Below are 12,812 nucleotides of genomic sequence, written 5' to 3' on the forward strand. Positions count from 1 at the left end.
CCTCTTTATCGCATATCATAACTATGAGCATAGGATAATCTTCTATTTCATGATCAAACAACGTGCAATACTTGCACGATAGACATGTTGGGTTAGTGCAATCACAAGCATAGTGTCCTGGCCCTCAGCAATTGTAGCAAATCAACTACCCTTGACCTCTACCACATCCTCCTCTGCCTCGGCCTCGTCTATGCTCCTGAAATCCTATCTGCGTCATCCTTGGGCTCTGGTTAGGGGCCTGTGTTTTGGCTTGAACCCTATAGGTGAGATTTCTATCCATAATCAATTCATAGCTCCTACAAGTACGCTCATCATGCCCTAGTGACCTACAAAATTTTCAGAATAGCTGTTGCGGTGCTTGTACAAACTTCTCCAACAAATGACAGTTATCCGTGACATGTTTTCTTGCTACCTGACATATAGCGCACCATAATGTAGGCCCCGTGCTAGGTCCTGCTTGAGCTTTTGGCCTTAAATGCATCAGTCCCCTCTTGTAATATAGTTCGCAAAGATCGGGAATTGGTACTTGTCATGCCTTTGGCTCTTGCATTTCAAGCACCATACCTCCTCGTGCACCTCTGGTCGAACCGTCCTGTCCTGCTTCAAAATTTGCATCTCAAGGCACAGATTCCTTAGCTATGCATGGATCTAATGAACTCCTAGATTTGGATCTTGCATTAGAGTTTCATGTAGTATCATGGAAATCTCCAAGGCTTTCGCTTGAGTGATTATCTTCTGCTGCAATAGCGCAACCCTTAAGTGTGGCAGCAGTGAAGCAACAAACCACTCGCGATGTTGTCCATCTGTTAGGTTTATGTTTTTTTTTGCAGATTGTACATTTCAACCTCTGATCTAGTTCCCAAGGCATCTCACCTGGTTGCATCATGATTTCTTTGAATTCCACAATCAACTGCACCTTAGATTTAGGCCTATTGAATTCTTTATTCAGTGTTGTCTAGATGTCTGCCACTTGAGTATTTGGGTTATCATTAGAGTACTTAATATACCAGGTTAGCGCGTGATCTTGCAGAGCACTAACCAGTGTCACCTTCTTTATATGATCATCTGTAACACCTTGAGCTTCCCATACAGCCCTTACAACGAACTAGAATTGGGTCGGGTCCTCATTTCCCAAGCCTTTGAACAAAGGAAACTTCACTGTATTTGCCATACCAAACTGCAGTGGAGGTGGAGGTGGTACAGGTGAAGTTGGAGGCAATGTTGGTGAAGTCGGAGGTGGTGTGGGTGGAGGTGGTATTCACAGGAATCCTTGTCTTATTAACTGAATAACACTTCGTGGAGAAACCTTTGCTATTTCTTCCTCGTCACCTCGCGGAGGTGAAATCAGTGGGATGTACTCCGGACCCTTTTTTTCTTTGTTCATGTAAGTTTTTCGCTTCGTGTGGTCCCGAACATCAAGGTAGATGCATAACCTAATTTTTGTACAATATAATTTTAATCCAGGTATTCAAATATTTTACATACTTACCTCACGGTCCTTTGAAAAAGCACCGCTCCGCCTCACTGTAGCTGATTGAGGTGTCAACGACGAATTCAGTCACAAATCCTCCTATGACATGATCGAGCCAATGATCGACAACACGGGTGATCTTATCCTCTGATTCTTCCAATTTTTGTATTAGCTCCGGGGTCCACACAGTAGGACCATCAAGTTTCCACCTTCCTTGGCTATCTTCTAGCTTCGTGATCGACTTGTATAGCTCAATATGGAATGATCAAATATTGATCCAGAACTTTAATGATAGCTAAAATTTCAAATTGTTTGAAAGAGCTTCAAACCTGGACAACCAGATAGATCTCGTCTTCCTGATTCCAGCACCACAAACGGTTCGGAAAATTGACATCGTATGAAGAAGTTATCACCATTTGAAAAGTTCAATAAACTGTAATTTTCAAGAATAATTGATTTTTAGGAAATATTAAAAAAAGAATATTCCAAGTAATATTCCCCAGAATATTCTTGTTTGGTTGACCAATTAGGTGCTGACATGTGGCAAGCCCAAAGGCTGCCACGTGGCCCAGGAATGGTGTTGTAAAATTTTGGTGGATTGAACCTGTGACCTCCGACGACCTAGCACAACGCGTTACCAACTCTGCTCCATGGTGTTTCTTAATAGTCTATGGAAAATTTTTTGTTTTGAAGTTTAATGTGCAGAGGTTTGGGGAGCAGGACCGCCAGTGGTCCCAAAAGAGTGGTCACATTATGTGGAGTAAACCTTGGCCATCAAAATCGCCAGACTTAAAACGTTATCCCCTAACCGCCAACGGATTAACGGGTCACATGCGCGCCAGAGGTAACATTAACTGCCAGCTCCAACGGTTAAGTTGGCAGAGTAGAGAAATTTAGGGGGTTATGCCAAATTTAACCACAGTTAACTCCAGTTTGCCAGATTTAGTGGAGGATCACTAGGAGTTACTGATTAAATGCACTCCAAAAGTTAATTTTGACCTAAGAGAGTGAAACAAGAGGCTGGATAGGCTAATAATTGCATGTTCCTTTTGTGGTTTGGTTAACCATAGTGTTGCTAGATGTTGGAAGAGAATGGCCACATACAGGAAACTTTTGAAGGAAAGAAGGCAAGAAGCCAAAGGTCCATTGGACAAGGCAAATTATGCTGTCAAGAAGATGAACATGTGTTGTACTTATTGCCATAAGCAAGGACATATTGCTGAAAGGTGTTGGACTTTGAATCCAACAATGCTTCCACGAAATTTGAAGAAAGTGGAGAAAGAGTATGGTAAGAATGGAAAGGAAGTTTCCATAATTGATGTGTTTCAGAATGATCCACATGTTGATGTCGATGTGCAGTTAAAGGAAGCACCTTTGGTGTGGATTGGTAAGAAATGGTTAGAGTTCTTATCCAATTAAAGTTACATGTCTTTTGATGAGAAAAGAAATGTGTCACATCTATTTGCATTTCTTTGCTAATGGAATGCAAGTTGCAGGATGGAAAAGTCGAGTATGTAGACTCACTTTATTGCAGCAAAATTATCTTCATTTTAGCTTTGAAATTACATGTACAAGTGATCGAGGATCTTGTACTTATGATTGTTCTTAAGAGAAAGTTGAAGAATCGAATACATGCATGAGGATGGAATGTATGAACACAGGGATGTTAATGATTTCCTTGTATTTAAACATGCATGTAATGTCATGTCGACTTGGAAGAGTTGATTTGGCCTCCAAGATTGTAAAAGGGAGATACTGATGAAGTGTTTCATCTTTGTAAAACAATCATTAAAATTATTTTTGTACATGCTTGATTTGAAGGGTCAAATGTTTGAAAAGGCATGATTTTGTTGGCTTGGGATTTAGTCAATCATTTGTACACAAGATGTAAAGACAAGATGATGATTCAAATAATGTGAAATTTATTTCTTTTGGTGAAGCAAGAATTTATGTCGTCAAGTTGTTTTCTTGTATTTTGACATCGTCTGCTGAAGGAGATTTGCAGCAACAAAGGTCGCCATGAAAGTGGCTTGGAAGCAATGTTCAGATACCTTCTGTAAATTCTGAATGAGTTTAAGGAAGACAGTTCTTAACAGGAGGACAAGCGCATCCAGGAAGGGAAGTGTCAACTACCTTTGAGATTTGGTTCAAAAGCACTCGCCATGCAGGAAAGTGTATGAAGGATGAAAGAAGAGGGTACTGTACTCTCATCTACTGTTCAGATCAGTACATTAGTCTTTTGGGGTCCAAAATATTCCCAATGGGGAGGAGTGATCAGATGTTGATCTAGGACTTTAATTATAGCTCAAATTTCAATGTGTTCAAAAGAGTGTTGAACCTAGATGAATTGATAGATCTCGTCTTCCTAATTCTGGCGCCGTGAATGGTTTGAAAAACTAACACCGTATGAAGAAGTTATCACCATTTGAAAAGTTCAATAAACTGCAATTTCCAAGAATAATTGATTTTTGGGAAATATTAAAAAAAATATTCCAAGGAATATTCCTTGGAATATTCTTTTTTGGTTGACCAATCAGGTGCTGACACGTGGCAAGCCCAGAGGCCGCCATGTGGCCCTGGAATGGTGTTGTAAAATTTTGGTGGATCGAACCCGTGACCTCTGACAACCTAGCACAACGTGTTACCAACTCCACTCCATGGTGTTTCTTAATAGTCTATGGACAAAATTTTATATTGAAGTTTAATGTGTGGAGGTTTGGGGAGTAGGATTTCCAACGGTCTTCAAAGAGTGGTCACATTACGCGGAGTAAACCATGGCCATCAAAACTGCCAGACTTAAAACATTATCCCCTAACTACCGGCAGATTAACCGGTCACATGCACGCCAGAGGTAACGGTAACCACCAGCTCCGATGGTTAATTTGGCGAAGCAGAGAAATTTAGGGGTTATGCCAAATTTAACCTTAGTTAACTCCAGTTTGCCAGATTTAGTGGGGGATAACTAGGAGTTACTGATTAAATGCACTCCAGAAGTTATTTTCGACCTAAGAGAGTGAAACAAGAGGCTGGCTAGGCTAATTGAGGTCTTCTCAAGCCAATGGAATAGTTCAGAGAAGTTGAAGAAGCCATCTTCAAGGAGATTTTCATCCAGGGAGATTTTGGAGCTCAGGGCCACTAGGGGTTGGAGGCAGTTGCAGGAGTTAACAATATCATTTCTCAGTGAACCCACAGTCATTCCTGACTGTAATGAGCCTTCTGTATCCATTGAAAGGGTTTATAGAAGCAACTGAAGACTTCTAAAGGCTGAGATGCTACAAGGAAGTTTGAGGCAGCCTAGTGCCATCGGTGGAGGAAGGCCTAGATCGGGGATGCAGTGCTCATTTTGAGAAAATGAATAGTCTATTGTTGATTTATGATATGTACTGGAGACAGTAGAAGAGATTTTATAGACATTTGAAGAATTCTGAAGGAGTTTGTGCCATCAAGAAGCTCAGGGAAGCTCAGTGCACCGATTGAAGGAATCAAGTCTAAGGGATCTTAGATATGTTTGCAGAATGATGAAAACCATGACAAAAATATAGATGGTTTTCTAAGTCCATTGGTTTAGTCAATAACCATTGGAGTTGAGTGTGGAACTTGTAAAAGAATTGAAGCCATAATCCCAAAGAGCCAAGTCAAATTGACAGAAGCTCAAGGAGACGTAGCCCATGATATTCAGGTGAACTCCTAGATTAAATTTGTTGTTATGTGTTGATGTTTATTTGCTGCATTATATGGCTATTATGTGTGTCTAATATCAGCAGAAACAAATCAACTTAAAGAAATTAAACAGTTAAAAACAAACAAAGACATACACCTGTTTCAAGTACTTAATTCCGCAATTGTCAACATAAGCTAGATCAAATAATTGTTAAGCTTTGGAGTGAGAGGTTCTTGTAAGTATAACAAGATGTTAAACCCTCATTTCAGATCATGGAAGGAGCAGAAAAATATCTCGTGGATCTCTGTATATAGGTATCTATCCAACCACTGTTCCTTTGTCAGTTGTGGGTTTTTGTTCTTCTGTGCCGCGAATTCGTGGATCTTCCTATCCAACCAGTCTTAGATCTCCTTCTTAGTTGGATTCCAGTGATACGACATTACACATCTCTTATGCAGATTCTGGTCCCGACAACAGAACCATTTGTTGGCTTGAGGGCGGCCTGACCCAGGTTTAACGTTAATTAGCCAAACAAATCCCTACACTACTAGCCCTTTCAGCATCAACCCATGGAGCGCAGACCGAAGTCTCACCTGAAGCAGTATGGGGGGATGATGGAACCAAGTTTTCACACCCTGAGATGGTTGTGATGTCGTTTGATTCCCTCTATTCCTGGCTTCATGCGGGTCACTTCGCTATAGGGATTGCAAGACGAGCCCTTTATTTTGTCCTTTAATACTTCCAAGAAAGGGTATGATCAACCTTCGCGTAGCCCTAGCCTATTTCTTAGGTACTTTTGTGCTACTATGGAAGCATGTCGTGCAGATTTCCAAATTACTCTAAGTGACTTTCTTATCTTATCCAATAATTATAGTTATCATCACATAAACAGATAATCATAATTGCGTTCAATTATTGAATGTAATTGCATTCATTCGTGCATCACATAAGCATAATAAAGGAAATTCATACATAACATATCAAGATGCAATAACATGACATAGACATAGCAATTGCAGAATATCTTTCTTTATTAATATCTTCCAAATGTTTACAACTCTGTCCACCCTGTGCACATAGCTATAGGGGTCCGTGCACTCAACTGCGGACTTCTATCCTAGGCCTCTACACACTCAGTTGCAGAGCCTCTACCTATGCTACGACCCAAGACTTAGACTTCTTACTTCAGAGCCACGAATCTCTTACATTATTCATCATTCTATGTCTCTAAAACTACTTAGAGCTTAGCTCTTTTTATACAATCCCATGGTCTGCGGACCATGGGTAGATCTCTTACAGCTAACTTTACTTTTCAAAACTAAGGGCGGACTACCCTTTATGACACATAACACCTTCGTGCTCTATGACCACAAAATGCAGAGTCTTTACAATTATATTACAAAATTTTACTCGAACATGGGCTTTTAGCCCCAAAACTGTCCTTGGGGGATCCCGCTCCCAACAACAGGTTGGACTGAGTGTTATTTAAGCTCAGTAGGGATAGGCTTATTAATATATGTATATGGAAATTGGTTCAGCATTATTTAAGCTCAAGAGAATATATATATATATATATATATACACACACACATATATGGAAATTAGTTGAGCATTATTTAAGCTCAAGAGAATATATATATATATATATATATATATATATATATATATATATATATATATATATATATATATATATATATATATATATATATATATATATATATATATATATATATATATATATATATATATATATAGATGTTGTTTAAGCTCAAGAACGATATCCCATGTTCGACTAAGAGTCGAGGGCATCCCTGTCGATACATATTCATATATATATATATATATATAAGCTCAAGAGGGATTCATTATGTATCACAATTGTTTCCTGTTGATATATATGTGTGTGTGTGTGTGTGCAGCCTTGTAAATATTTCTAAGTGCCAAAGATTATCATAATGGTCGCTTCCATTATGTGATAGATGGAATTCCCATCTTTCCACTCTGTGACTTATTTATAATAAGGCTAAGTAAAGGGAGCTAGGTAGGGTGAGAGACATGAGGGAGAGATCTAGGAAACCCCATCTCAACACTTAACGTGTAGATACCTATATCGCCCCGGTGAGAATGATTTGTAACAAGGTCGAGGAAAGGGAGTTGGGAGGGGTGAGAGACGTCAGCATGGTGTTGATATGAAATGATCTTAGAGGCTTGGGTCCCTGGACCTTGAGAAATATTTGGTGTGCACACAAGAGAAGGACTAAGAGTGACAAGGTTGGGGAAGGAAGAAATTCTCGGAAAGAGACGAGAAATTTCTTGTTGCAGGACCTTGGGGTCTTAGAATTCAAAGGATTCTCACTTGTAGCATGTGTTATGGAGGGTGAGGGAGAGCGGGTCAAGATATGGGAAATCCTTTCTAGACATTTAATGTAGATATTAATTGTCTTGCCCCAAGCTTAAAACCATGTTTCTGTGTTATGACGAGGAATAGGGGAGGTTGAGACCGAGAAGGGTTATAATGGCATGGGGCTAAAAAACATGTTAAGAACCGATATTTTTGGGCCCTAGCTGATGGTTACTTAACATTTGACATGGAGTGCCATGTGGGTGCCACATGGAAAAGAGTTATTGGTTGAATCTTTAAACGACCATAACTTTTGGTGCGTAGGTCAGATCATGATTAAATTTATATTCCTAGAAAGTTCTCGTTGAGACATATGTGAAGGTAATATTAGTTTTTATATTTTAAGAATTTGAAAATTGAGGAGTTTTGTGACCCCATTTCCTTGATAGAACTATGGAGGTTGGGATTAATAAAAGTAACATGTTAAAATTGGAAACTAGGGCCAAATTCCAATTTGGACAACCCATTTGATGGAGATTATTATTTCATTGAATTCCTCTGTTCAAGAGGACCAAAATCGACCTAAAGATGATTAAATTTGGATAAGTAGAAATATGTTTTTGAATTTATGCCCACACATATGCAAATTGTCAAGGTTGGCCACATCATCATGTAGGCTCATGAAGCCCAATGAACATGTCACTTGAGCCCCAAAGACTTGTATAAATATGAGAGACCTCAAACCTCACTTGGATTCATCTCATATCACACATACTTCTCTCTCCTCATCTGATTGGTTCATACAACTTATTGGGCATCTCTTTTCCTCACATGTGGGAGTAGAAGGATGAATTACAAGGTTGAAATTTGAGTATGTTGCAGGTTTGACTATGATTGGCTAGGGGTGTTTTGACCACATTTGACTATGATTTTTGGGTCAAAATTTAGTTTTTGGTAGGTAACATTTATTGGAACAATAACTGAGGCATTTTATTGACTTTAACCATAGACCAATCACAGGGTTGACCGCAGGCCTACCCGCAGAGTTTGACCAAGTTTTCCCATTGTTTTCATGATTGTTTTTGGTTGAATTTGACCAACAAAAAAGACCAAGTTTGAATGGCTATGACCGAGATGCTTTGAGGATAGTTTGTTGCTACTTTGACCAGTGTAAAATTTTTAGTTAGGGCTATTGACTACTGCAGAAAATTCAGATTTGGCAGGGCTACTTTGATCATCATTTGAAAGTCAACTTTGAATTTATTGTACTCTCTCTCTTTACGAAAAATTTGATATAATATTAATACTAATTGATCGAAGGGTTATCCCCATCTTGGGGTTCTTCCCTAGAATTCACCAAATCTGGTGTCTTCTTGTCTTGGCTTGTCTTCTGCATTTTATTGTTCATGTTCTATCTACAATTACTGTCAATGTGATTTATGGTTAATGTGAAGTCTATTGGAAAACTAAATTTGAAATTGTCATTGGGATTCTAAAGGAACATTGAATTAATTGTGCTAAGCATAGAACATACCATTGTTAACTAAAATTAACACGATATCAGAGCCCAAGTGAAGACAAAGACCAAGCAAGAGAGAGAAAAGAAACCAATAAGAGAAATATGTTGGAAAATGACAAGTCTCAATGGATTCTACATATTACTTTAAGATTGAGGATAAGATCAATGACAAATTTGATTATCATTCATGGAAGATGACTTTGGATTTGACTTTGGAAGAGCATGATGCAATGGAATATGTGCAGGGAAAAATGGTGGAGCCTCCTTCAAATGAACTGGATATTGCTAAAGATAAAGTATAATAAAGGTGAGGTCAAAGCTAATAAAATTATCATTGACTCCATTCAAAAGCATTTGGTTGCCTATATTTCTCATTTGGGAACATATATGGAGATGTATGATAAGCTGGTTGGGATGTTCAATGTGAACAATGCAAATCAAATTCTCTTTCTCAAGAACAAGTTGAAGGATATCAATATGGACAAATCAGAGTCCATCCAATCCTACTTCATGAGAATAACACAAATCAAGAATGACCTTATCTATTAGAGAAGTAATTTCTGATCGAGAGATCACTCTCATTGCTCTTGGAGGTCTTTCAAGACCATGGGATGTATTTTCCATCATTATTCTAAACAATGGCATGATACCTAGTTTTGATGCGTTATTGGCTAGATGCACTCAAGAGAAGAATAGGATGATGGAGTGAGAAAATCCATCAAATGGAAATGAATCTATGCAATTCTTTTCTCATGCAAAAAGAAAGAATAATGATGGTCCTAGGAGACAAGGTTAAGGATCCAATAAAGGATTCAAAGAAGGAAGAAAAGGAAGGTGCTACAATTGCAATGGGTTCAACCACTATGATATTGAGTGTCTTCACAAGAAGAATTCTCCATGGGATGAAGACAAAAACAACCACAACAATTTCAAAAGAAATGGCAATCAAAGGAACAACATATTCAACAACAAAGGATAGAGGAATGCTCTCATTGCTCGAAATGGAAATGGTCGACCTCCCAAAAGGACAAGAAATGCCAGGTATAATGAAAGTAATGTTGTAGAAGAAACACGCGGATTTTATCTTATTTATTCTCTATCTACTACCTCCCCTCTAGATACATTGTATCATTGGTTGATTGACAGTGGAGCCTTAAGGCACTTCATTGGGTACAAGGAGGCCCACTCTAATTTGGTTGAAAATAAGACTAATTTGAAGATCATACTTGGAGATAATTCTACCTACCTCGTCAAAGAGATAGGTACTATCATTCTTCACTTGAATCAAGGTCAAATAATTCATCTTCAAGAAGTATTATATGTGACTGATTTGAAGAAGAACCTGGTGTTTATTTCTACAATGGAAGATAAAGACTTCAAGGTAGCATTCATTGATGGAAAGGTATGTATTTTTCAAAGAAATCCTAAAGATGAATTTACTCTTGGATTTAGGGTTGATGATCTCTATAAAGTTGGAGGAAGCCCTTTGGGATATTTGGAAAGAAATACTTATTTTGAACCTGAGCTATGTTATCGAAGGTTCACCCACCTACATTACAAAGCCTTCCCTGGGGTAAGGAAGATGGTCATAGGTATGTCCAAGTTCAATATGAAACATGAAGGAGTTTTCAGGGTTGTGCAGCTGGGAAGCATACAAAGGGACCAGTACCTACTAGTGAAGGCAATACTACAAATACTCTTCAATTGGTCCATTATGACTTATTTGGTATGTTGTTCGTAACATCATAGGGAGGATACTCATATTATGTAATCTTTGTGGATGACTACTCTCACAAAACATGGATCTATTTCTTGAAGAGGAAAGATGAAGTATTTAAATGGTTATATTCTTTCAAAGCATTGGTGGAAAATCAAATAGGGAAGAAGATCAAGATATTGAGGATTGACAATAGGACCAAATATGAATCAAATGGATTCAATGAATTTTACAAAGAGGCTGGCATCAAGAGGAAAACAACTATTCCATACACTCCTGAGAAAAATGGAGTTTTTGAAAGGAAGAATCGAACAATCATGGAAGCCACCTGTGCCATGCACCATGATCAAGGTCTACCAAAGTTCTTATGGGGAGAAGCTACCAACACTGTTGTATATGTTCAAAATAGGAACCCACATCAAGCCTTGTATTTCAAGACACCTGGAGAATTTTTCACTAGTAAGAAGCCTGATGTTTCTCATTTTAGAATTTTTGGTTGTCTCACATATTTTCATGTGCCTAAAGAGAAAAGAAACAAGCTGGAAGCATCAATGAATAAAGGCATATTTTTTGGCTACTCTGAAAATTCAAAGGCATATAGAATCTATGTGGCTGGTCAAAGAGATGTGGAAGTAAGCCATGATGTAACCTTTGATGAAGATATTGCCCTTGGGAAATCTAGATATCTCTCTACTCTAAGGAAAGAAAATGATGATGCTATGGAAAAAAAAGGTGAACCTCTAATGGATGAGCCTATGCCCGATGTTGATGGTTCAATGGATCCTATTGATACACCTCTTGGTGATACCTCTACCTCAATAAAACATCCACTATGGCTCAAAGATACTCTCGAAGATGCTGAAAGACAACTACTCCAAGAGGGACATTTTGCGAAAGTAATAAGCCAAATAGGTAGCAAGGATATTTGGCCGCTATGAGTACTATTGTTCAAGTTTAACCATGCACATTCAAAGAAGTCGTAAAGAAAAAAGTATGGAAGGATGCGATGAATGAGGGATATGAATCTATCATGAAAAATGATGTATGGGACATGGTGCATAGACCCAAGGACAAGTTTGTGGTCACCTAAAAATAGATCCACGAAATTAAACATGGAGCTGATGGAAGTGATAAAAAATATAAGGCTAGGTTCATTGCTTGTGGTTTCTCTCAAAATGAAGGAGTGGACTATGACAAGATATTTGCACTGGTTTCCCGATATACCACTATCCAATCTATCATTTCTCATGCTGCCAACCAAGGATGGAGACTACATCAAAGGAAGTCAAGACTGATTTATTGCATGGCTCGTGTAAGGAGGAAGTCTGCTTGGAACAACCTCAGGAGATCAAATTACAAAATCGAAGGACACATGTATGCAGGTTGAAGAAAAACCTTTATGGGTTGAAGCAAGCCCCTATGGCTTGGTATGAGAGAATTGATAGTTATCTTATGAAGCTGGGACTTATGAGGAGCTATGCTGATTCAAACCTATACTTTAATATTGAAAAGGAAATTCCCCTCATTTTAGTACTTTATGTTGATGAAACCTTTCTAATTAATGCAAACCCTCTCATTTATCAATGCACAAGGGAGTTTACTTCCAAGTTCGAGATGAAGGACCTAGGACTGATGCACTAATTCCTAGGCCTGGAGGTCTGGAAAAATCCGGGTGAGATTTTCCTTTCTCAAGGAAAATACATTGTGAAGCTACTCGAGAGATGTGTGATGGTGGATTTCAAGTTTTTATCTACTCCGATGGAACTCAATTTCAAGAAGCTATGTGTAAGTGTTGCTGGGCTCAAATTGACAAAACCTTCTGAGTATCAACAACTTGTGGGAGCCCTGGTGTTCTTGGAAAAATTTCTTCCGGACATATGCTTCACTATAAATAATTTGAGTCAATTTATGGTTGAGCATCATCACATACATTGGATTGCTGCTAAGAATCTCTTGAGATATCTCCATGGCACAATCAACTATGGGATGAAATACACTGTCAGGAATTTGAGACTACATGGATATTCTGATGTTGACTGGGATAGAAATGTGCTAGATAGAAAGAGAATGTCAAGATACTACTTCTCATTGGGGTCTGAT

This window comes from Pinus tabuliformis, chromosome Q, assembly GCF_031772625.1.
Source record: "Pinus tabuliformis cultivar Carrire ecotype Pingquan chromosome Q, CPIR1, whole genome shotgun sequence".
Taxonomy (NCBI): Eukaryota; Viridiplantae; Streptophyta; class Pinopsida; order Pinales; family Pinaceae; genus Pinus; species Pinus tabuliformis.